This window comes from Heloderma suspectum, chromosome 13 (genome assembly GCF_057233095.1).
Source record: "Heloderma suspectum isolate Gila_16-S chromosome 13, 16-S_ref, whole genome shotgun sequence".
In the NCBI taxonomy this organism is placed as follows: Eukaryota; Metazoa; Chordata; class Lepidosauria; order Squamata; family Helodermatidae; genus Heloderma; species Heloderma suspectum.
This window is the reverse complement of record NC_139470.1, coordinates 16,923,300-16,947,030: the sequence shown is the minus strand read 5'-3', so window position 1 is coordinate 16,947,030 and position 23,731 is coordinate 16,923,300. Positions and strand designations below refer to the sequence as shown.

The window sequence follows — 23,731 nt, the reverse complement described above, 5'->3', positions numbered from 1 at the left end:
CTTCTCCGCTCCCTCTCCCCGTATCTGAGTCTTTCATTATTTTCATTGATCTCACTCCTCTTCTTGCTGCTTTTCCTCTTTTCATGGAGGGAACTGCAGCGGAACACAACGGGGTAATTTGATCGCTCTTGCGATCTATTTAAAAACAGAACAAAGGGCATTTAGAGCAGGAGACGCCTTGGATGATCACAGTGTCATGTAAAGAGCCTGCAAACTTCCATGAAGGAGCAATCTCAATTGCAGGATAAAAGCTCCGTGTGAAGAAAGCCCCCCCCATCTCTCTCGCGCATACACACGCATGCACACTGATGTATCCATGTAATCAGTTTTTTGAGGGGCGAACTATGTTGTCTCTCCACTGTTGTTAAATTATGGAAGAAAAACATCTTTACTTCCAGCAAAGAAATATATGCGCAGAGGTGAAGCCATCCTCATTTTCCCTTCATTATGATGATTACAGTGCAAGGCAGGCCCATTCCTGGCAGAGGAGAGCAAACTATTTCTGATCTCAAGGTTACGGATATCCACGGATTATTTTCTCGGCCTCATTGGGGCCTTTCTTGAGAGCTTTTTAATTAGCATCCTGGAAAGGTGATTTTGGAAAAGTGGGAACTCTTTGATGTGCATAAAATCTTTGATTGCTCATAAAATGCCTCATTTCTGGGGTACTTTTCTGCATTGCTTTGGGAACTTTGTCCCTGTCCAAAAGAGATTAGCTGTGGTCACAACTCGCTTAGGTGTGCTACGTCTTACATAGTTCAGTGTATACTTACACCTCTCCTATGTACAAACGTACACTGAATGATGAGACAAACTATAGAGTATACTATTGCGAGGAGTAATTGTTCCAATCAGTGCTGGGTCCAAGTTTTTGCAGTCCCTCAATGCGCCCTCTCCCTCACTGGGTTGACCTCACTGCCATTGTCACGAGCTGCTAATGCTCCTTATCCTCTTTTCCATTGCTGCTGCTGCTTGTTTGCTTGACTGGCAAAGAGCCACCGAGCAAGCAGGCCGTGGCATCTTTTCCTCTCCTTCCCACCACCACCCTTGTCTGGGCAAGTGCGAGAGGCAGGTGAACAAGCAGGTTGCAATGGTGAAGAGGAGCAGCAGTTCCAGGGGGCTCTTGGCAGTGGGCCCCTGCTGGGGTGTGGGCCCTCGGCAAGTCCCAGTCATGCCTACCCTTGGTGCAAGCCCTCATTCTGCTGTATTCTGTACTGGTCAGATGGCATCTGGAGTACCGTGTCCAGTTCTGGGTGCCACATTTTAAGAAGGACACTGACAAACTGAAGAGTAGGGATGTACGAAATACTCACCTGGCTCCGCGCCGGGGCATCTGAAGAGGGGGGGAGGTGCTCCGTCCCTCCCCCCGGAATCCTCCCCTGCCAGCTCCATTCTGCGGCAGCTCCGTGGAGCCACTGGCCAGGGCTGGCCACAACCGGAGTTCCGTCTGTGGCCGGGCTGCTGCGGCCACAAATGGTGGCTGTCGTAGCAGCCGCCATTTGCGTCCTTGCAAGCAGCCGTGATAAATACTTATGTAGCCTATCACGGCAAAGAGCAGGGACGCAAATGGCGGCTGCTACGCCATTTGTGCCCCTGCTCTTTGCCATGATAGGCTACGTAAAAAGTATTTACATAGCCTATCACGGTAAAGGCAGCCACACAAATAGTGGCCACTATGCCATTTGCGTGGCTGCCTTTACCATGATAGGCTACGTAAATACTTACGTAGCCTATCACAGTTGCAAGAATGCAAATGGCGGCCGCAGCAGCCCGACTGCGGCCAGCCGGGAGACCAGCTAGAGCCGCCGCTGCTGGAGCTGCCGCTGGTGCTGCTGCCGCCGCCGCATCCACCCCAGGTAAGTTCCGTCCCAGGGGGATTATGCGGGGTGGCGGGGGGCGGGAGGCCGTTCTGCCACGGATTCCGTGGCAGAATTCTCTGACATCCCTACTGAAGAGTGTTAAGAGGAGAGTGGACAGAATGGCAAGGGGTCTGGAAACCAATTCCCATTACGAACAGTTGAAAGAGCTGGGTATGTTTAGCCTGGTGAAGATTATGGGGAGACATGATTAAGGGGAACTCCATCACAGGAGGCTTACAATCGGAGGGAGCTACCCTATGGCCACTAGACAGCGGCTAGATGGCCATAGCATATCGTGTCATCTGGGAACCGACCTTGGAGCGCAGGCTCCAAGGTCTGTTCCCAGATGAACAGATGGGGAGAGAACTGACCTCTCCCCACTTCCACGGTGCCTCGGAGGCAGCACAGAACAGCCCTGTCCTCCGCGCTTGCAAGAGGAGCACGGATCAGCCGAAAAGGGGTGTGGCTGGGGGCGTTCTGGTCTGGGGAGAGCAGAAATGCCTGTACGACACATCCAATGTGTCGTACAGCAGCCTCCTCCCCCTCTCCGTCCTCCCATGGCTATACAGCTGCAATTCGCTGTCTAGCTGAAAATGCAAGGAAGGAGAAGCGCAGAGGGAATGATCCCCTCCATGCTTCTCCTGCCCTGCTCTGGATAGGCAGTTGCCTCTGAGTTCGGAGGCAGCTGCCTATCTGGATAGGATTGCGCCCTAAAATAGACACATGGAAATGATAGAGGAGGGGGAGAATACAGGCAGGGATAGTTTCATATACTTTTCTACCCAGAATTGCTTTCCTTTTAGGAATGGGACCTTAGATTTATCCACAGGGCACGAGCAGTTTGTCAATTTTCCTCTTCCCACCCCACTCCTTTTTCCTTATGTATCGTGTCTTTTTGGATTGTAAGCCTGCAGGCAGGAACTGTCGTGTTTAACTGACTGCACGTAAACTGCTCTGGAAACCTTTTTGGCTGAGGAGCAGGATAAAGATTCTTTTAATAATAAATAAGTTGTCAGTTGTTTGTATGAAAATATTTTTTTTTAAACCTGGAGCACTGTCAAAAGCATCCCAACAAAGAAGATACTGTCTACTTTTCTCATCGTTAAGTCAGGGAAACAGTTAAAAATGAACAAAAGTAGCGAATTAATTTTGCAGCGTAAACATCACATGACCTTTGCCAGCACTTATCTAAACACTATTGTTCAAATTGTCTGGTGGCAGAGACCAAGGAACAATTGTCTTGGCAGTCACATTTTCAAAGGTTAGAACTTATCTACACTTGCATAAGGGGCCAAATCATTTTGTCCTGTCGACGTTTCCCAAGGGAATGGATAAAAATGTGAAATAATAATGGGCCCAATCGTTAGCAAAGCTTCCCTGCTCAACCTTTATTCAAATGAACTTCTTTGCTGGGATGCTTCTGCCTAAACGTGCATAGGATTGCATCTTAAAACATTCGAATGTAGGAGAAATCAAAACTGACAAATTTGTCTATCCAGGCCCAGAGCTTTGAGTGCTTTGAAAAGTCTGGCGTTGAATCCCCCCGAATTCAGGCCTCTTTAATAGCTTCATGGCAAGCGTGTACATCACGGCCCTCTCCCTGCTGGAAATAGTAGTACCTATTGAATTTGGCAGGCGAAGATGAGTGAGAATTTTATTTCTGTTTGTTTGTGATACAAGTTTGCCCAAATTTGCAAAGATCTTCATATTCAGGAGAGAAAGAACTTGAGATTTAAAAAAAAATCGAATGCGGGAGAATGTGAAACTGACATGTTTGCCCATCCTTAATCCCTTCTGTATATGAATAGCCAGCTCATTCTCAGAGTATGGAACCTTATGTAGCCAAGGCAACACCACACACGCACAAGCGGGAGGTATCAGCAGGCTGGGAGAAGACCAACGTTTGCAGAAGTAAGAAAAATCTTTAGAAAAAAAAAATTGGGTGGGGGAAAACTCCTTAAAAACAGCCAGTGAGGGCTGAACATGCTTAGTAGTGTATTGGCCCCAGGAGCATAGCCAAGAGACCTGTAGTGTTAGAGGGGCCTAGAGATCCATAATGCCTTGCTTAAGTTCATTATGGGTGCAATTTCCTTACTAGTAAGCTTCTGAGCAAAGAAGATGAGTCAAAGGCTGATAGCACGGCTCAGCGCATTCCGTACTAATGAATGCCAGAAGGCCTTATCAGGCCATGCCTGGGAAGTGAAGCTATGTGTTTATGCTAAGCACCAGGTGGCTGTGCTGGGAACCAAGCACGGCTAGTCTATGCTGGGAATGAACGCTAGGGGATGCTTGCTGCTGTCATGCTGCCTCATCGCTAACATGTATGCTATAAAACCCATTGTACCCCATGGCTCTGGGTTCAGAGAAGCTGTCTGATCCAACCATTGGGTACGCCTGTGTGCTGTAAGTTACTCAATAAACTACTCCTTGTAAGTAAACCTGGGTCTGATTTATCACTATCTCAGCACCTCTAACCTAAGAGTTCAAAGCCCATGGCTGGGGCAATACAAGTAGCAATGGAGTGTTCAGTGCCTGTTGGTGGGGTGGGACCCCAGAAAATGGGAAGGTAGGATGGAATGAGGTATCTTGGAAAAAGGACATGGCTGTCTGGTTGGAACTCTAAACAGGAACACTCCACACATTTTGCGGTGGAGGCCATCAGAGGAAGAGGAAGAAGAAGTCAGGCCCCTCTCCTTTGTGCCTGGATACAGCTTCAGCTGAGAGCCCCCCCCCCGCCCCTCACTACCCACTGTCACTGCTGAGGACTTCAAGCAGAGAGGAAGCAGCAGCCCTTTCACTGTGCCCATGACCGGCTGAACTTTGCAACTACAAATCTAGTGCCTGAATTTGCTTTTTTCCCCTTCCTCTCTCCCAATCCTCCTTCATTTTGTGGCATGTCTTTTAGAGCGCAAGCCTGTGGGTCTGCCTTCTTTCTTATCTTTGTAAGCCGCCTTGGGATCCTTTTTGGCTCAAAGGTGGAATAAAAATGCTATACATTTTTATAGCAAAGCCCTTAACAACATGGGGCCAGGATACCCAACAGAGCATCTTCTCCCTTCCCAACCTACCTGATCACTGAGGTCATCAGAGGGCAATACTCCCATTGGTTCCACATGGACCTGTGGCCCGACTGGAGTCCACCCGGAGAAGAGCGTTCGGTGTTGACACCTCCTGAAAACAGCTCTTTTCCAGGAAGCCTTCCTTGGTTAACCAGCCTCAGTTTTATTGGCACTCTTTCTTTTTAAACAATAATCTTAATATCATGTTTCTTCTTTTTATCTTTTGTTCATTTTATCTCTTGCTGTTCACTGCTCCGGAATCTGTTTAGATGTATACAAATGTTGTAAATAAATAAAGAAATACATAAAATTTGTTGCAGGTCCCACCCGCTTAATTTAAAACAGCATTTTAGCAGCTGCAATCTTAAACATGTACAGGGGAGCAAACCCCATTGAACACAATGGAGCTCACCCTGTGCCCTCCTTTACAGATCTGTATTTGAAGGGCTGCCAAGGACCATTCTCTCTTTGAAGGAGTCCTCTGTTTGAAGGACTGTCCAGTCCATGTCCAGTTTAAAAATAATGAACCATAAGAACTGTTATCCATCAACAGGAGGTTGAACAAGCACGCACATAGATAGGTTGTCTGGTCACAGTCTTCTGCACTATGATGAGATGGACTGTATTTCTATTGAAATAATAATGCTAATACTGTTTAAATGGGCATCTATTCATATCAATTAGCATAGGCCAAAACGCTGTCCTCTTTTCTGGTGATGCATGTCCTCTTTTTTGGCAAATCATATGTAGCTACCCTATGGGAATGACTTCTGAGTAAACTGACGCAATGTAGCTTTTCAGAGGCCAGCAGGCAACTCCTATGACAATGAATAAACTTTTGTACCTTTTGGGGAATTCTACCGAAGGCATATCATGTGACCGCACCTTTATTTTTAGAGATCAACTTGATTTCTATTTTTTTTAAAAAAATCTCACGATTATTTAAAGCAACAACAATAATCTCTTGACTGGAAAAGGACAATGGATAATTAACTTCAAAAGAGCATTCTTGAATGGAAGCTAAGAAATGCATTACAGAAGAAACACATTTATAAGGGCATCATCCTATGCATGTTTAGACAGAAAAATGCCCTACAACTCCCTTCTGGCTGGGGAATGCTGGGAGTTGTAGGACTTTTTTGCTGTCTAAACATGCATAAGATTGCACCATAATATATTTATTTATCTGATGTAGCGTATGCACATGAACCTACCCGAACACTACATTCATCATCTAGGGCCCTCCTCCAAGTTGCCTCTTCCGAGGAAGGTTCAGAAGGCAACAAAAAGGAGAGGGCCTTCTCAGTGGTGGCCCCTCAACTGTGAGGCCTGCCTGACGGCAACATTGTTATCTTTTCAGCCCCAGGTTAAGACCTCTCAGGCATTTGGCAGCACGCCACGAGGTTTTCATCAGCGCCTGGGTTTTTCTTATCGTTGGTTGTTTAGAACTGTTTAACATACATGTGCGTCTCTGTGTGAGCTGTCTGTTTATACGTCTGTATGTAAACAGCTTTCACAATGTATTTTAATTAATTAATTTCATTATTTATTTCATTTCTATGCCGCCCAATAGCCGAAGCTCTCTGGGAGGTTCACAAAAGGCGGGGCTTTTAATCTTCGTAAACCGCCCAGAGAGCTTCGGTATATTGGGCGGTATAGAAAGGTAATACATGAATGAGTTCGTACTCTGCCTTTCTACTAAGAAAAATGGCATTCAGGAAGGAAGGAAGGAAGAAAAGGAAGGAAGGACGGAAGGAAGGAAGGACGGAAGAAAGGAAGGACGGAAGAAAGGACGGAAGAAAGGAAGGATGGAAGAAAGGAAGGACAGAAGGAAGGAAGGAAGGACAGAAGGAAGGAAGGAAGGACAGAAGGAAGGAAGGAAGGAAGGAAAGGAAGGAAGAAAGGAAGGAAGAAAAGGAAGGAAGGATGGAAGAAAGGAAGGATGGAAGAAAGGAAGGACAGAAGGAAGGAAGGAAGGACAGAAGAAAGGAAGGAAGGAAGAAAGGAAGGAAGGAAGAAAGGAAGGAAGGACAGAAGGACAGAAGGAAGGAAGGACAGAAGGAAGGAAGGAAGGAAGGAAGGAAGAAAAGGAAGAAAGGACGGAAGGAAGGAAGAAAGGAAGGAAGGAAGAAAGGAAGGACGGAAGAAAGGAAGGACGGAAGGAAGAAAGGAAGGACAGAAGGACGGAAGGAAGAAAAGGAAGAAAGGAAGGAAGGACGGAAGGAAGGAAGGAAGAAAAGGAAGGAAGGAAGGAAGAAAGGAAGGACAGAAGGACGGAAGGAAGAAAAGGAAGAAAGGAAGAAAGGATTTAGGTAGGAAGGACGGAAGGACGGAAATAAGGAAGGAAGAGAAGGAAGGAAGGAAGAAAGGAAGGACAGAAGGAAGGAAGGAAAGGAAGGAAGGACGGAAGGGAGGAAAATTCTCTTCACATTTCTGAGGGGGGTGGGAAGAATCCCTACAATGGAATCTGAGGGAAAAGACAAGCGACACTCTAGGACTCCCCTCCACTGCTCTCTCCGTTGGAAAGCAATTTGAAGACGGGGCGGGGGGACGTGCCATAGAGCCCGGATGGGTAGAGCGCTCGCTGAGGCTTGTGGGATACGGGTGGAGCGGGAAGGAGAAGGGCCTTGTCCTCCCTCTTTTCTCCCGGCGCTGCAGGCCCGGCAGCCGACTGAGGCGGCCACAAGCGGAGAGGGGCGTTGGGACCAGGTAAGGGGGCCGTGGCTGCTTCCCCGCCTGTATTCGGGCCTAGGCCAGTGGCTGGGGGCTCTCCTCGCCTCCGCTCCCTCCCCACACCCGGTCTAGGGCGGGGCTGCGAGGCCGGGGACTCTGACTGACAGGCGCGGGGCGGGGGGCTGTCGATGGGTGGGAGCCCCCCAGTTTCCTTCCTGCGCTTGGCCAGGCTGAGGCACGCAAGAGGCGCCCCTTTTCCTGGCAGGCAAATTGGCTGCCCGCTTCACGTGGGTGGCAGAAGTCAGGCTCTTCTAAAGTGCAGGGGGCTTATTCAGCCCCCCCCCGCCCCCGGAACGAGGGGTATGGGTTGTTATTATTATTATTATTATAATTATTAAGTAATTATTTAATTATGATAATAATTTTAATTGTAACTTCTTTTTTTAAAAAAAGAAGGGGCTGTAGCTCAGTGGCAGAGCGTGTGCATTGCATGCCGAAAATCCCCCAGGTTAATTTATTACTGCTTCCCCCCCCCCGCTGGAGAATGCTTACTTGTTCCCCTGGGGGGGGGGGAATGAGGGATTATTATTATTATTATTATTATTGGGTGGGATGAACTGTTGTTCGGTGGTGTATGCAGGCAGAAATCCCCCAGTTAATTTATAACCCCCGCCTCCCTGAAAATGGGTTGCCTCCCCAGCACCGGAATGAGGGGTTTCAGTGATTTTTTTTTTTTTAAAGACAAGAGACTGTTGCTTCAGTCGCAGAGCACATGCTTTGCATGCAGAAATCCTCAGGTTAATGTATTACCCCCCTCCCAAGTGTTTACTCCCCCCCTCCAGGGAATGAGGGGTGCTGATAATTTAAAAAACAAAACAAAACGCTGTTGGCAGTTGCAGAGCACATACTGTGCGTGCAGCAATCCCCATGTTAATTTATTACCCCCCTGCCCCAGAATGTTTACTCCCCCCCTCCCCCAAATAAGGGGTGTTGATAATTTTTTGGTAGATGGGACAGTAGCTCTCTGGTAGAGTACATGCTTTGCATGCAGAAATACTCAGGTTAATTTATCCCCCCCCCCCCCCGCTTCTGTCTGGGAATGAATAGTGTCTACTAATAATGGTTAAGGGAATGTAGCTTGGTCGAAGAGCCCATGCTTTGGATGGAGAAAGACCCAGGTTTACTTATTCATTTATTACATTGATGTCCTGCCTTCCTCTGTCCTTGCAACAACCCTGAGAGATAGGTTAGGGCAGAGAGACAGTGACTGGCCCAAGTTCATCAAGTTAAGTGTCATGGATGAGTAATTTGAAGCTGGGTCTCCTCAGTCCTAGTCGGACATTCTGAACATCTACACCATGCTTCCCTAGAATCCCTGGCATCTCCAGTCAGAAGGTTCAAATAGCAGGTGATGTGTAAGACTCTATCCCTGAGAGCTCATGCAGTTGAAGTGGACAATACTTGGCTAACCGGACAAACCTAGCATAAGGCAGCTTCTTATGTTTTTCTGGCAACTCTCCTGTGACAGGCAAAAAATCAACTGGTGGTGTTGCTCTGGCACAGAGTTACAGGATAGTGTGGTAGCTAGTGGTAGAAAGCTTTATCTGGTGGATTTGGGTCTGTTGCACAGCTTTTAAGGGGATTTTCCTGGCAAGACAGACGTTCCGCAATAAATGTGCGCGTGGGGTTTAAGCAAAGTTACATTTTGTGCATTTTTGCTCAGTACACATCTTTTTTAGCCACTCAGAGGAATAGGGGGGCCAACTCCCCCCCCCCCCCCGGGAGGCCGTGTCTTCATCAGAAAAAAATTCAACAGGGAATATTCCCTGGCACACGTATGTAGGGGTGGTGGGGTTCCCCACTTCATGTGGGGAATGTTGGCCTGTTACACATCTTTAAAAGCCACCCTGGGAATTAGGCGTGGCGTTTTTGGCATGTTTGCGTCATTCAAAAATTCATCAGAATGCTGAACCCCCATGTTTGTTTAATCTGGCAGAGTTTACACCTCTGATTCTGTATTTGCAGTCATTAAAGTTGACTTGGAATGTTCTTGCCTCTCCCTTTCTATTAGGACCCTGTTAATTTACTTCTGAAGTGGAGGCATGAAATTTGGGAAGGACTGTTTTTAGCATCTTGGCATGAACTGTGCAGGAAGCTTTTCTGCAATGCATTTCCCTACCTAAGAACAGGCAGCTTGAGGAAAGGAAAAGTCTATGGCACAGAGGTGTTGAACTTCTTTCAGCCCAAGGCCCAAATTTGGTTTTGGAAAAGCTGGGATCAGCAGTCATGGGAGAGAAGTGGTGGAACCAGGGGAAGGGAGCACCCCAGAGGGCCAGATTGGAACCCCAGGTAGAGTGGATTTGACCCACAGGCCTGAGGTTTAACACCCCTAGTTTATGATTTTGGAACATAAAAGAGTAAACAAAAATAGTTGTGCTTCTAGTTGTATTCAAATTTATTTTCCTTATCTGTTGGGAGCATTTCCTTATGTTGAAACACTTACAGCTCCAGATGCTGCACAGAGGTTGGGCAGAATGTAGTTGGAAAATCCACTCCTTATGTACTGCTTAAGCAAGAAGGAAAGTGGCTGCTGATTATGTTCTGCTCTGTTGGGCAGCCATTCATAGACCTGACCTTTATGCATTTGTCTAATCTTTAGGGATTTTTTAAGCCATGCATGCTGTTGGGTTTTTTTTAACGTACTGCCCTGCTATATCAGGGCAAGTGAGGAGTAACTCAGTAATGAGGGGTTAATGACATGTGCACAGGACTCCTGCAAAATTGCAGAAAAGCTGCACTTGGGAGAAGGTCTAAATATGACATGTAAGCAAAAACTATTTGATGCTCTTTCCTAAAATTGGACAACTGCTTCTGAGTGAGCTAACAGCAGAATTCTGTGCATGTCCACTCAGAAGCAAATCCCATTGTGTTCAATGAGGTTTACTCTCAGGTAAATGCGAATAGGATTGCAGCCTAAGACTGAAACCTATGCACATCAATTCATGACCAAATTCCATTCTGTTTCTTGTTATCCAGCTGACAGCTCTGGATTTCTACATCTCACTCTTCTCTCTTTCCCTTTGCCCTTAAGCTCCACATTTGTGCTTGGCTTTGCAATTCTGAAAGCATTTTAGGAATGCCACATGGACTCAGAGCTTCCTGCTTTCCTCCCCACCCAGAGTGTCTGATTTAAGCTGCAGTAGGGTATAGATTCTGGCCGCAAAACATGAAGGTCTTCACAGAGATGGTCATTCTTCAGTTCTTGCATATATCCTTGTCTTTGTGTTTAAATAGTCTAAAAAAGAGAGGCTAAAGCTGTCTTGTGGCTTGCATCCAACTGTTCTTCCCTTCGAAGTCTATAGAATGTCTTTGGTTTTGGCATTAAAAATGCATTGGGCTGCTTACTCAGTTAAAACCAGTTACAGACATAATCACTGCTCCAAATCCCAGACATGCAGGATTTGAAAGAATAATGCATGGGTGTCTGAGCTGGGTTTTAATAGCTTCAGAATTACAAATGCTGCAAGAGACATCCAGCCATCACACCATCACTGCTACTCTCTCAGTGACAAGAACATTTCTGCAATTGTGGCTTTGGGAATGTTACCTGTATATATTTTTTAAATGGCCTCATTTTCTTCAGTCTCTTTACTGGGGCCTTAAACTCTGAAGACTCAGTAACAGAACTGTAGGCTGGATCCAGAGGAATGCTTTTATACGTGGAGGGTGTCTTCTGCTAGAGAAGTTTAAACTTAGTTACTAAATCCAGTAATGTTCTTCCCCTTGCATAATCTCTTGCACGAACAGGAGCATGACTACTGATATAGCACCTACCTGTTATAGCACCGAGTGAACTCTTGAGCAAGCATTTTCAGAACAGTACCAGCAGCTGTTTTCTTTCTGTTCACGGTTCTTTGGGTCCAACCCAAAGTTTTTTATTTCATGATTTTAAAGCCAGCCTCATATAGAGGCCAGACAGCTATCTGTTGGGGATGTTGTAGTTACAAGATTCTTGTATTGAGCAAGGGGCTGGACTGGATGACCTCCAAGGTTCTTTCAAACTCTAAAAATTCTAAGATTCTACTATGTTAGTTTTGCACAGACTCCCAAAAGCTTCATGGGAAGGTTTAGAATCATAGAATCATAGAATAGTAGGGTTGGAAGGGGCCTACAAGGCCATTGAGTCCAACCCGCTGCTCAATGCAGGAATCCAAGTCACAGCATCCCTGACAGATGGCTGTCCAGCCTCGTCTTGAACGTGTCCAGTGTGGGAGAGCCCACCACCTCCCTTGATAATTGGTTCCATTGTCGTATTGCTCTAACAGTCAGGAAGCTTTTCCTGATGTTCAGCTGGAATCTGGCTTCCTGTAACTTGAGCCCATGATTCCGTGTCCTGCACTCTGGGATGATGGAGAAGAGATCCTGGCCTTCCTCTCTGTGGCAACCTTTCAAGTTCTTGAAGAGCGCTATCATATCTCCCCTCAGTTTTCTCTTCTCAAGGCTAAATATGCCCAGTTCTTTCAGTCTCTTCTCATAGGGCTTTGTTTCCAGTCCCCTGATCATCTACGTTGCCCTCCTCTGAACCCTCTGCAGTTTGTCTGCATCCTTCTTCAAGTGTGGTGCCCAGAACTGGACACAGTACTCCAGGTGAGGTCTAACCAGTGCTGAGTAGAGGGGAACTAGTACTTCCTGGGATTTGGAAGCTCTGCTTCTATTAATGCAGCCCAAAAGAGCATTTGCCTTTTTTGCAGCCACATCAGATTGTTGGCTTATCTTCAGCTTGTGATCGACAACAATTCTAAGATCCTTCTCGCTTGTAGTGCTGTTGAGCCATGTATCTCCCATCTTGTAACTGTGCATTTGGTTTCTTTTTCCTAGGTACAGAACTTGGCATTTATCCCTATTAAATGTCATTCTGTTGTTTTCTCCCCAGCACTCCAATCTATCCAGATCACTTTGAATTTTGTTTCTGTCTTCCAAAGTATTAGCTATCCCGCCCAATTTTGTGTCATCTGCAAATTTGATCAGCATTCCCTACACCTCCTCCTCCAAGTCATTAATAAAAATGTTGAAGAGCACTGGGCCCAGGACTGAGCCCTGCGGTACCCCGCTCATTACCTCTCCCCAGTTGGAGAAGGTCCCATTGATAAGCACTCCTTGAGTCTGATTCTGTAGCCAACTGTGGATCCACCAGATCATTGTTTCATCTAGCCCACTTTGAGCTAGTTTGCTCATCAGGATATCACAGGATATCTGTGGAACTCCCTCCCTAGGGAACTCCGTCATGCCCCCTCTTTAATGAGCTTCCGTCATGCATTAAAAACGTGGCTGTTCAGGCAGGCATTTGGGGTGGGTTAGGGTATTTTAGAAAATGTTTTTATTGTAGAATTTTATTGTTTTAAACTGTTTTTATTGTATGTTGTACATCACCCAGAGTGGCTGGGTGACCAGCCAGATGGGCGATTAATAAATTTAATAATAAATAAATAAATAAAATCATGAGGCACTTTGTTGAAAGCTTTGCTGAAGTCGAGGTATATTATGTCTACAGCATTCCCACGGTCCACAAGGGAGGTTACTTGATCAAAAAATGAGATCAGATTCGTCTGGCAGGATTTGTTCTTGACAAATCCATGTTGGCTTCGAGTAGTCACTGCATTGTTTTCAAGGTGCTTCCAGATGGATTGCTTTATCATCTGCTCCAGAATTTTCCCAGGGATTGATGTCAGACTGACTGGTCTGTAGTTCCCAGGTTCCTCCTTTTTACCCTTTTTGAAGATAAGGACAACATTAGCCCTCCTCCAGTCATCTGGCACTTCCCCTGTCCTCCATGATTTCTCAAAGAGAATAGATAGCGGTTCTGAGAGTTCTTCTGCCAGTTCCTTTATTCCTCTAGGATGCAGTTCATCTGGCCCTAGAGATTTGAACTCATTCAAAGTAATTAGGTATTCCTGGACCATATGCCTATCGATCTCAAGCTGCAATCCTGCCCCTTCAGCCTGTACTTTGCCTTTGCCAGAGGGGTCATAGACCCTCTTTTGGGAGAAGACTGAGCCAAAGTAGGAATTGAGCACCTCTGCCTTTTCTTTGTCATCTGTTATCATTTTGCCATCCTTATTTAATAGCTGAACAACCATTTCTTTCCTCTTCCTTTTACTATGCATGTAGCTGAAGAAAGCCTTTTTGTTGTTTTTAGCATCCCTCGCTAACCTCAGCTCATTCTCAGCTTTAGCCTTCCTGACACCATCCCTGCAATTCTGTGCCACCTGCCTGTACTCTTCCTTTGTTACTTGGCCTTCTTTCCACTTCCTATATGTGTCCTTTTTTGTTTTCAGGTCATCTCTAAGCTTTTTGTGAAGCCACATTGGCTTCTTCTGTTGTCTTCCACCTTTTCTTCGCGTTGGAATTGTTTGTAGTTGTGCCTTGAGAATTTCCTTTTTTAAAAGCTCCCACCCATCTTGGACTCCTTTTCTTGTTAGAGTCGCTTGCCATGGGACCTTACTGATCATTGTTCTGAGTTTATGAAAATCAGCTTTCCTAAAATCCAGCGTACGTGTTTGACTACACTCAGCTTTTGCTTTCCTTAGAACCAAGAACTGAAATACATGGTTGCTTTCCCCCAGAGTTCCTGTAACTGCTACTTTATCCACTAAGTCATCTCTGTTGGTTAGGATCAAGTCAAGGATAGCCGATCCTCTAGTTCCTTCCTCTACTTTCTGTAGGAGGAAGTTATCCGCCACACAAGTCAGGAATTTCCTGGAGGGGCCATGATTTGCAGAATTTGTCTCAACAAATATCGGGGAAATTGAAGTCCCCCATTACTACTACATCATGCTTCCTTGAAACATTGGCTATTTGCTTTTCAAAAGTTTCATCCTCATCTTCTTGATAGGGTGGCTGGTAGTAGACTCCGACCACCACGTTCCTTTTATTTTTTGCTCCATTTATTTTGATTCAGATGCTCTCGATGGGGCTACCAAGCTCCTCCTCCTGTATTTCTGTGCTGAGATAGGTATTTTTCACATACAGTGCAACCCCACCTCCCTTTCTGTTCCTCCTGTTCTTTTTGAACAAGTTATATCCTTCAATTGTTGTGGCAAAGGGGCTTGTGTAACTCAGTGAAGCCATAAGCTATGCCGTGCAGGGCCACCCAAGATGGACAGGTCATGGCAGAGAGTTCTGACAAAATGTGGTCAACTGGACAAGGAAATGGCAACCCACTCCAGTATTCTTGCCAAGAAAACCCCATGGAACGTATCACAAGGCTAAAAGAGATGATGCTGGAAGATGAGCCCCTCAGGTTGGAAGGTGTCCAATATACTACTGGGGAAGAGCAGAGGGTATTTCCAAGTAGCGCCAGAAAGAGTGAAGCGGCTGGGCCAAAGCCGAAATGACACTCAGCTGTGGATGTGTCTGGTGGTGAAAAGAAAATCCGATGCTGTAAAGATCACGCTCCGGGAGAGAGCACAGGACAGGAAGGCCTGGCGTGCTATGGTCCATGGGGTCACGAAGAGTCGGACACGACTGAATGACTGAACAACAACAAGTCATGAGAGTCATCCCACCAAGTCTCAGTTATACCTATCAAGTCATAATTTCCCTCCTGTATTAAGAGTTCAAGTTCATTCTGTTTGTTTCCCATACTCTGGGCATTAGTATATAGACATCAAAGACCATGTGCTTCATAGTCTGGCTGTCTTCCTACATGTGTCTGAAGACTATTATTGGGCGCTATTAGATCTGTTCTCTCCATTGCAGTGCATGAGCCTTCATCCATTGTTACCCCCAACTTTACATCTCCCTTCCCCATAGGATTCAGTTTAAAGCCCTCCTGATGACGTTCTTCATGCTGTGGCCAAAGACATTCTTCCCATCCTTTGTGAGGTGCAACCCATCCCTTGCCAACAGCCCATCTTCCAGGAACTGTAGCCCGTGGTCCCAGAATCCAAATCTCTCTCGTCGGCACCACCTTTGTAGCCAGTCATTCACCCGGAGTATTTTTTCGTTCCCTTTCTATCCTAACTACTGGAAGTATGGATGAGAAAACCAGCTGGGCCCCAAAGTTCTTGAGTTTCCTCCCCAAAGCTTCAAAGTCTGACGTGTTTTCTTCGTAGCTCCGCTTGGCGGTATCATTTGTTCCCACATGGATGAGAAGAAAGAGATACCTGTCAGTGGGCTTTATGAGTGCAGGCAGCCTTTCAGTCACGTCTCTAATCCGTCCTCCCCGGAGACAACATACCTGGTGAGTCCACGGGTCTTCGCGACATACTTGGGTCTCAATCCCACACAGCAAGGAGTCTCCCACTACTACCACTCTTCTCTTCTTCTTGTTGTAGGCCTGGGTTTCATCACCTCTGTTTGATTGACCTTCAGCCTTTTGCTCACTCTCATGTAAGTTCCCCTGTGATTCTTCCTCTGCAGGCTGTCCTCCAGTCTCATCCTCAAGTACCTGGAATTGGTTCTACAGCTCCACTGCTTCCACAGGTGAAGAGTGGCTTCTAGTTCTTCTTCTCCTACCTGTCACCCTTTTCCAAGGAGTATCCTCTACTCCATTTTTCCTCACCTCAGCATTTCCCACTTCTGTCTCAGCTTGCTGTTGCTCTTCAAGCTTCTGGTCTTCACTTTGCTGCTGTAGTTCCCCTATTCTGTCCAAGAACTCTTTGTGTTCTCTTATTCCCCGGAGGGTCAGCAGTCGCCCCTCCAGTCCACTTACTTTTTCTTCCAGCAGCGTGATCAACTTGCACTTGTTGCAGGTGTAGGCCATGTTGTTCTCAGGCAAGAAAACAAACATTGCACACACCTTGCAGGTCACCACCACTGGAGAGTCTTGTCCTTCCATAGCCTCTTTTCCCTTTTTGTGTCTAGCTTTGTGATTGTTCTAGACTAGCCTGTGCCTGCTCCTTTACTCAGTAGAGGTTAAAAGCAGAGTCCCACTGGTGTGGAAGTGTGTGTTACAAGAAGTTTGTTAAAAAAGAAAAAAAAAAATGTTAGGGGCCTCCCCCTTGACCTCCCCTGCCGAACTCCCCTAGCCAACTCCAGTTTGCTCCACCTGTTTGCTCGCTCTGGTCGCTCGCTCTCTGGTCGCTTGCTTGCTTCTGTAGTCCCTGGACCAGCTGGAGCAGCGTGCTCTGCTCTGCTGGGAGGCGGGAAACAGTTTGGGTTTGTAAACATAAAGAATTAGTTACTCCCACATACACCATTGCAGGCTGTATGTGGGAATTGGGGAAGAGATTAACTTCCTTTAGGTATCTATAGTGCCTGCTAAAATTCATCACCTCTAGCTATGGTGAGAATAGGAAAGAGAGAGTGAGGAGAGGGCTTTTCCCTGAATATATGTGTGTCTGTGTGGTGGGGGAGAACCCAAACAGACATACCCCTTTGGACACTACATTCTTCTGCTCCACAGAAGAAGGGGGTGGTTAGGACAATACCACAATTTCTCTTGAGTCCTCAGTCCAGGTACACAGAGAAGCCAGAAAGATGGGATATTGCAGAGAGTGGGGGAAAGAGTAAGTGAGCTATGCTCATAGTGAGAAAACCTCAAACCCTTAAGAGCCAAATTAGATGTGCTGTTATTCATTTCATTAGCCCTTGTTTGGCTTAAAAAAAAAAAAAAAAAAAGCTAATGCAGGGGTGGAGGCTGTGCTAAACTAGGTTGGAACTGTATTATGGGGGAAGGGAGCTTTAACCTTTGCCCCTGCTGTGGCCATGCTCCAAATCCTTCCTCCCACACTTACTACTTCTCTTTAAAAATTATCAGTCATGCAAAGGCTAAAGACATGAATCATGTTGCATCTAGTTTGGCAGAGTGGGTGTTTGACCTGTCAAAAATGGTTTGGTCAATCGGCTGATCAACTATTCTCACGTAATGGTCAAGTATTTTAAAACAATGACTTAATGAGAAGAAAAAGGATACTCCTATCAACAGGGCGATGCTTATGCTAATTACAAAACCAAATTGGGTAACTTATTGTGAAATAATGAAATCATTATTTTTAATCGCAATGAATTAGGACTTTTAACAATATCTGGCAAGGTTTCTATACATGTGAATGCTTCACTGAACACTTCTTTGTCTTTTATCCTGGAATACCAGGGTCAGCCTACAGTTAGATCTTTTAAAAAAGAAATAGTAAAATAGAAGTAAGGGTGCAATCCTATCGGGTTGGCCATAAGCTTCTGACCTCAGAGGCTTAAACAGTCATCCAGTGCAGAGTGGGAGGAGTGGCAGAGGCAGTCTTCACCTCCACGCCCCTCCTGCTCTGCATTTTGGCTAGGTGGGCTTTTGTACCCATCTAGCTGGGGTTCTGCAGAGCAGAAGGGAAGGAGGCTGGGGAGGCCTGGGGATACGGTGTAAGCCGGCCTCCCCAGTGCCCTCCCTGCCCACCAGCATTCCCCTTTCCCTCCTCTCCGAGATTGCAGGCACAGTTCTCTCCATGCTGGCTGCTAGGGGAGGGGGAGCTCAGATTCCTGGCTCCGAGGTTGGAGCGCTGGCTCTGAGGTTGGATCCAGGAATCTAAACTAGCCTATGGCCCCCAGATGCTGTCCAGGGGCCATAGGATTGCTCTCTCCAGCAAGTTTTTTTAAAGTCAGTTTTTAAAATCAAAGTTAAGCTGTCACCTATGCAAGTGACATTCTTTGTTTCATGGAATATTTGACAATATTTGACTGTGGTCAAATGACTGGCCTGCTGCCAGCCCTATTAGATGGGAGAACTGGGGAATTTGTGGGGATATGGCAGGGAAGGGGAACCTCTAATGTGGGGGCTTAATCTGGCCCATGGAGGTTCCCCTTTTTGGATTTCACCAGGGGGTGGACCTCCAAGCCCCCATCCCTGAGAGGGATCTCCCCTGCATGAACCGTCCACTGTTACCTCTGATATGAGCTCAGTGATAACACAAGGGATGTGGGTGTCTGGGAATTTGGCTGGTGCCGGCTGAGTCAATTCTAGCTGAAGACTTAAGGGGCAAAATAACTGAAATAATTGATGCCCAGTACATATTGAATGCAAGTCTAGGGTTTTTCAATGGAGCTGGTTGTAGCGATGTCGTTAAGACAAGTGACATTTGTGTGCTTTCATTTCTGTGTCTTGTTACTTCCTTGTCTCTCTTGTCCGTTCTTTTTCTGCTTCTTTTTTCTGACTGCTTACTTGAGGAAAACTGAAACTGGATATATTAGTTTTCTGGAGTAAGCTATCTCTGCCTTGACACAAGTTGATAGGTTTACTGATTTGTATTGATTTGGTCTAGTGGTATTGCCAACCCACAAACTCCTCTCCTAATGTTGAGAAAACAGTTAGTTGTGTTCCATTTTTTCTATTAGGTAGCAAAACCTGTATAATCATAATTGCAGATCTTGTATTGAGCAGCATGTTGGACTATTGATTGGACTAGTGGAGAAGGAACAGATCACTCCATCCCTCCTTCACCAGTCCTCTTGGTCAAAGACACGTGTAATCACTAGCCAGTTAACAGGCTGGTAGCCAGAAGAGGACTTTCTCTTCCTCCGCAACCGATATGAATATAGGTCACTAGTCTCTTAGCAGGGTTGGGGAACCAGATGTTATTGGACTCCCAATTCCAATCAGCCCCAGCCAGCATAACCAATGGCCAGGGGTGGAGGGCTACAAGCTCCCAAGCCCTGGTTCATATAGTGCCATCAATGTTCGTGGTGCTTTGCAAAACACAAGAGAAGAAGTGTGGGAAATGAGGAAGAATATGCATTATAAATTCAGTTCCACCTCTTTAGGCTTAGCTATAGTGAGATACGGAGACTAAGAAGTTGTTCCAAAGGCTTCAGGGAAAAGATGGGTTTGAGGAGGGATTCGAAGGACTGGATTGATTGATCTGTCTCCACCACTCTGGGCACACTTGGTAAAAGAGCAGAGTATATATAATGGAAATAATAATGGTATTAATAATGGAAATAGAAATAATTAATAATTAAGTAAAATTATTATTATTAGTAATACATTATTTTTACACAGATGCATGTTCCTATCACAGTAAGAAGTAATTGTTTTTTTGTTTTTGTTATACAGCAAACTTGAACACTTTACATAATGTTTTCATTTTCTTGAGGGAAATCCTCAGATGCCGGTTGATAAGTTTGCTTTTTGCATCCTGGACTTACAAAGGAAATGACCTGGGTTCCTTCCTGCCTCTTCCGTAGGGGGCCTCAGCTTATAATGGGATTCTGATATGACGACATGTGTGGTACTCTTGTGTTTCAGCAGAGACTGACTGAACCTGATCTCTGTGTACTCTTTGAGTGTAACTTTCAAAAGGCTGCACTCCCATGAGATCGGAAATGCGTTGGTACAGTACATGTAGTTCGGAAATCATCTTTGATGAGCAGTCGTTGACCACGTTATATAATGGCAAAGTATGTCCTCTGACTTTCCTAGAACACCGATTCAAAATATTTGTGTTGAGTTTTGTATGTCTCCAGAAATTGTTGTCCCTGTGCTGTTGTTATTGGGAATAAAATAAACGGCTCTTAGTGTTTTGCTGTGTTAACTAGCTTGAATTCAAGTACATGGCAATTTTCCTGTATGCTTTAATATTGTTGCTGATTGGTCCATTTTGTGTGTCAGGCCTGCCTTTGTTTAGCTGAGAAGCTCGGTAAGTTCCCTGAGTAATGGCACACTTGTTTGTTTTTGGTTAAAGCTACACATGGTGGTGGCCAAGTGGTTTGGCAGGGGGAAGTCAGCCAGGAAGGAGAGGGTCTGGCCACTTCTCTATGTTGTGCTTCAAATGCCCAATTTTTTATTTATTAGTTAGATTTCTCTCCCGCCTTTCCTTTCAAGGAGCCCAGGATGGCTAACAACCCATATAAAAATAATACAACCCATATAAAAATAATACAACTTATGAGCACAGTTAAATCATAACTCTAGAACTGCAAATACACAATAACATACAATGAAACCATCACTACACCACCGGAAAACAGATAAAACACTTGCCTATATCCCAAAAGCTTGTACAAAGAAATACGTTTTTAATTGGCTTCTGAATACCAACTGTGTGAGGGACAGCTGAATCTGTTCCACAGTTGGGGTGCCACCACCGAGAAGGGTTTGCCATGTGTGTTAGCCCCACAGGCTACGTTCCTCAAAGGCACCACAAGCATGGCCTCCCCAGCCGATCAAAATCCCAATTTGGTTGGTACTGGGGAAGGTGGTCCTTCAAGTATATATTAAATCAGTGAGACCCGAATTGGGTCGTTTTCAGTTGTGCCCAGTGCAAAATGTAGGTGGTCATTCAAAACACTATTTCTGCACCTATTTGCAACAATTTGATGGCGTCAGTAACTAAATAGGTTGGCTGTCATGACATCTAGAGTGGTTGTTGTTCAGTCGTTCAGTCATGTCCGACTCTTCGTGACCCCATGGACCATAGCACGCCAGGCCTTCCTGTCCTGTGCTCTCTCCTGGAGCGTGCTCAAATCCATATTCATTGCATCAGTGATGCTATCTAGCCATCTCATCCTCTGCCGTCTTTTGCCTTCAGTCTTAAATTACATAACCTTTTTTAGAAGAGTGAAATATTGCTACTAAGGGTAGAATCATAGAATAGTATGGTAGCGTGCTATCAGTCAGCTTTTGTTGTCCTTTGTGTTGTTTTTAAATGGTTATGTACTTTTTAACATAGCTCAGTGTGATAGAGCACCTACGCTTTATGCAGAAGGTCCCAGGTTCGATCCCCAGCTTCTCCAGGTAAGGTGAGGGAAGATTCCTGTCTGAAACCTTGGAGAACCGCTGCCAGTCAGTGTCGACAGTGCTGGGCTAGGTGGACCAATGTTCTGACTCACTACAAGACAGCTTCCTATATTCCTAACTTCTTGTAGGCAGGCTTGACTTGTGATGGAAAGGTTGACTGACCTCTATAAGTTTAAGAGGATAGAAGGACAGTGCAATCAGGAACAGCATCTCCTGGGATGTGTGGAGACCCTTTAGCCTTAGAACTGCAATCTTGTTGTGCTTTTTTCTTTTAATGGCTGTTTTTTTTAATGATTTATTATAGCATTTTGACAATTATCTAGAAAGTCAACATATAAGAGCCAGTGAGGCATAAAGATTGGTGAGATTTGTGTTCAAATTCCCACTCCTCTAAGGAGGAGATTGGGTGACTTTGAGCCAATTACTGCCTCTCAGCCTAACCTAACCCATAGGGTTGTTGTAAAGGTGGGGAAAAGAAGAACCACTTACCCCAGCCGGGGTGCTTGGGAAGAAAGGTGAGATAAAAATCAAATGGCTAGATATGGTGATCCAGAGAGACATTTAAGGCAGCCTTGTGTTTAAGAACTTGCCTGGTTGCCATAGATGACAAGGAATTCCATGCAGGTGAACACATGGAATCCATCCAAGAGAGTGAGCAGACTGGTAGTGGAGTGACTGAGCAATCCCACTTGATAGAAGGCATTTTTTCCCCCTAGGCTAGTTGAAAATTTTGTCAGCCTAGTAATTTTTCTGGCCTTACATCAAAGGCAGATGTAAGGTTACAAATACTAGGTTAACAGCATAGATGACACCAGGCTTATGACAACAAATCTGTGAAGAGCTGAGGATGGGCATCAGACATCATGCATACTAGGAAGACTGATGGTTGGTTTTTCTGTGCTGCAAGTTGACTGCATGTCAGTGCTTAGTTGAAACTCGTTTGTCTATCAGCTGAGCTCCAGGAAAATCATCTGGGAATTAGTCCAAGCACTATCAAAAGCTCTGTTTGTACAGCTGCATTGCTGTGGTGGTGTGGAGGTGTGTGTGTGGGGTGGGGTGGGGTGGTGGAAGGCTCTCGGTAAAATTGAAGTTGTATTGAAACTAGGGCTGCAATGTTAATCGGTTAAAAACATATTTGCCCAGTTTAAAAAGATGTCCCAACTCTTGATTTAATTGGGCAGCTGATTTCTTTTAAAAAAGAAATGAATGCAGTAACAAATATTGTCTTATTAGAAACAGCAGATAACCAGCACTGTCTGAAGAGGCATTTCCTTTCTTCTCTCTTTCACAGGAGAGAATGCCTCTTCCGAGAAGAGCCACATCTTCGAAAACCAAGGCAGGAACTTTTTTCCTGTTGAGTGCTGCATTCCTGGGTGGGGTGGGGGGATCCGTTGGGGGCCCTATGTTGGTAATGGATGGGGCCCCTCTCTTTCTCTCTCTCTCTCTCTCTCTCTTTCTCTGCCACTCTGCACGCCAGGAGAGGGACACTGCTTTTGTCAGAGCTCTGAACTGATCACTTGTAGAGGGTTCTTGAAATTAGGTTGAGGGATATAGGTTGCCCACTCCTGATCTAAAGCAAAAGAGCATATTTTCTTTCCTTTCAGAGCTATTTTTTGATGCAGATTTAATCATTTATTTGACCGAAGTTTCCTTAACTGGAAATTAAGAGACAAATGCAGAAGTTACCTCCAGAGCTACACCTCTCCTTTTGCTCTTCCCTTTCTTGGCTTTTGCACATTGTGGCTGGCACAATACGAGATTTCATGCCAAGCAAACTTACCTTTGCTTTTCCCCCACTACTAGGCATATTTATCTGTTCACTTACTATTTTTTTCTTTAAGTCTTAAGTATGGATCAGTTGTAGGGGAACGTTCCTCTCCCCCCAGTAATGGGAGGACATGGGGAGAAGAAACCCAATAAAAACAACAAGCCCCACTGCAACCTTTTTTATTTGGCACAGTAAATAAAGTATTAAACTACTTTATTTAATAGTTTATATTACCTCCCCTCCAAAGAATCATAGAGGTCTATGGGACCTTGAAGGTCATTTAGCCCAACCCTCCGGCGATGCAGGAAAACTGTTGCTACAGCATCCCTTACAAACAAGGGTTCTAATTTGGCAGGAGCAGATGTTCAGATATAAAGGCAGTGCACAAAAATGGCAAGTAGTTGTATCGGTCCGTTTTGTGGGGCGGGAGGAATCCAAAAGTAGCTGTAGGATAATAACTTTAGTAGGACTGATTAAAATATGAAGTAATGAGCAGGAGAGGTGGATGTTAAGAACCCTCACCCCCCCACACACAGTAGGGTTTAGGGCTGGGGGTGAAAAAGAAAAGAAAAAGAGCTGGACATAATGGAAAAGCCCCAAAGTTGGCTTTTTGTAACAGTCTTAAAGCAGTGCATATACAACAGACTGC

General features: G+C 45.4%; 1 protein-coding gene across 10 annotated transcripts in view; it reads left to right on the top strand.

Annotated features, from left to right (window-relative positions):
* The first annotated feature begins 7,504 nt into the window (after positions 1-7,504).
* Positions 7,505-23,731, top strand: part of LOC146336089 (septin-2) — an 83,495-nt gene continuing 67,268 nt past the window's right edge. For 6 of the 10 annotated variants that reach the window (XM_084820435.1, XM_084820429.1, XM_084820433.1 and 3 more), the window contains exon 1: positions 7,505-7,627. The gene's annotated coding sequence lies outside the window, so the exon portion shown is untranslated. Of the gene's footprint in view, positions 7,628-16,012; positions 16,076-19,823; positions 19,976-23,731 lie in introns of those variants that run through there. The other 4 variants (XM_084820436.1, XM_084820431.1, XM_084820430.1 and 1 more) reach the window with 4 other exon arrangements.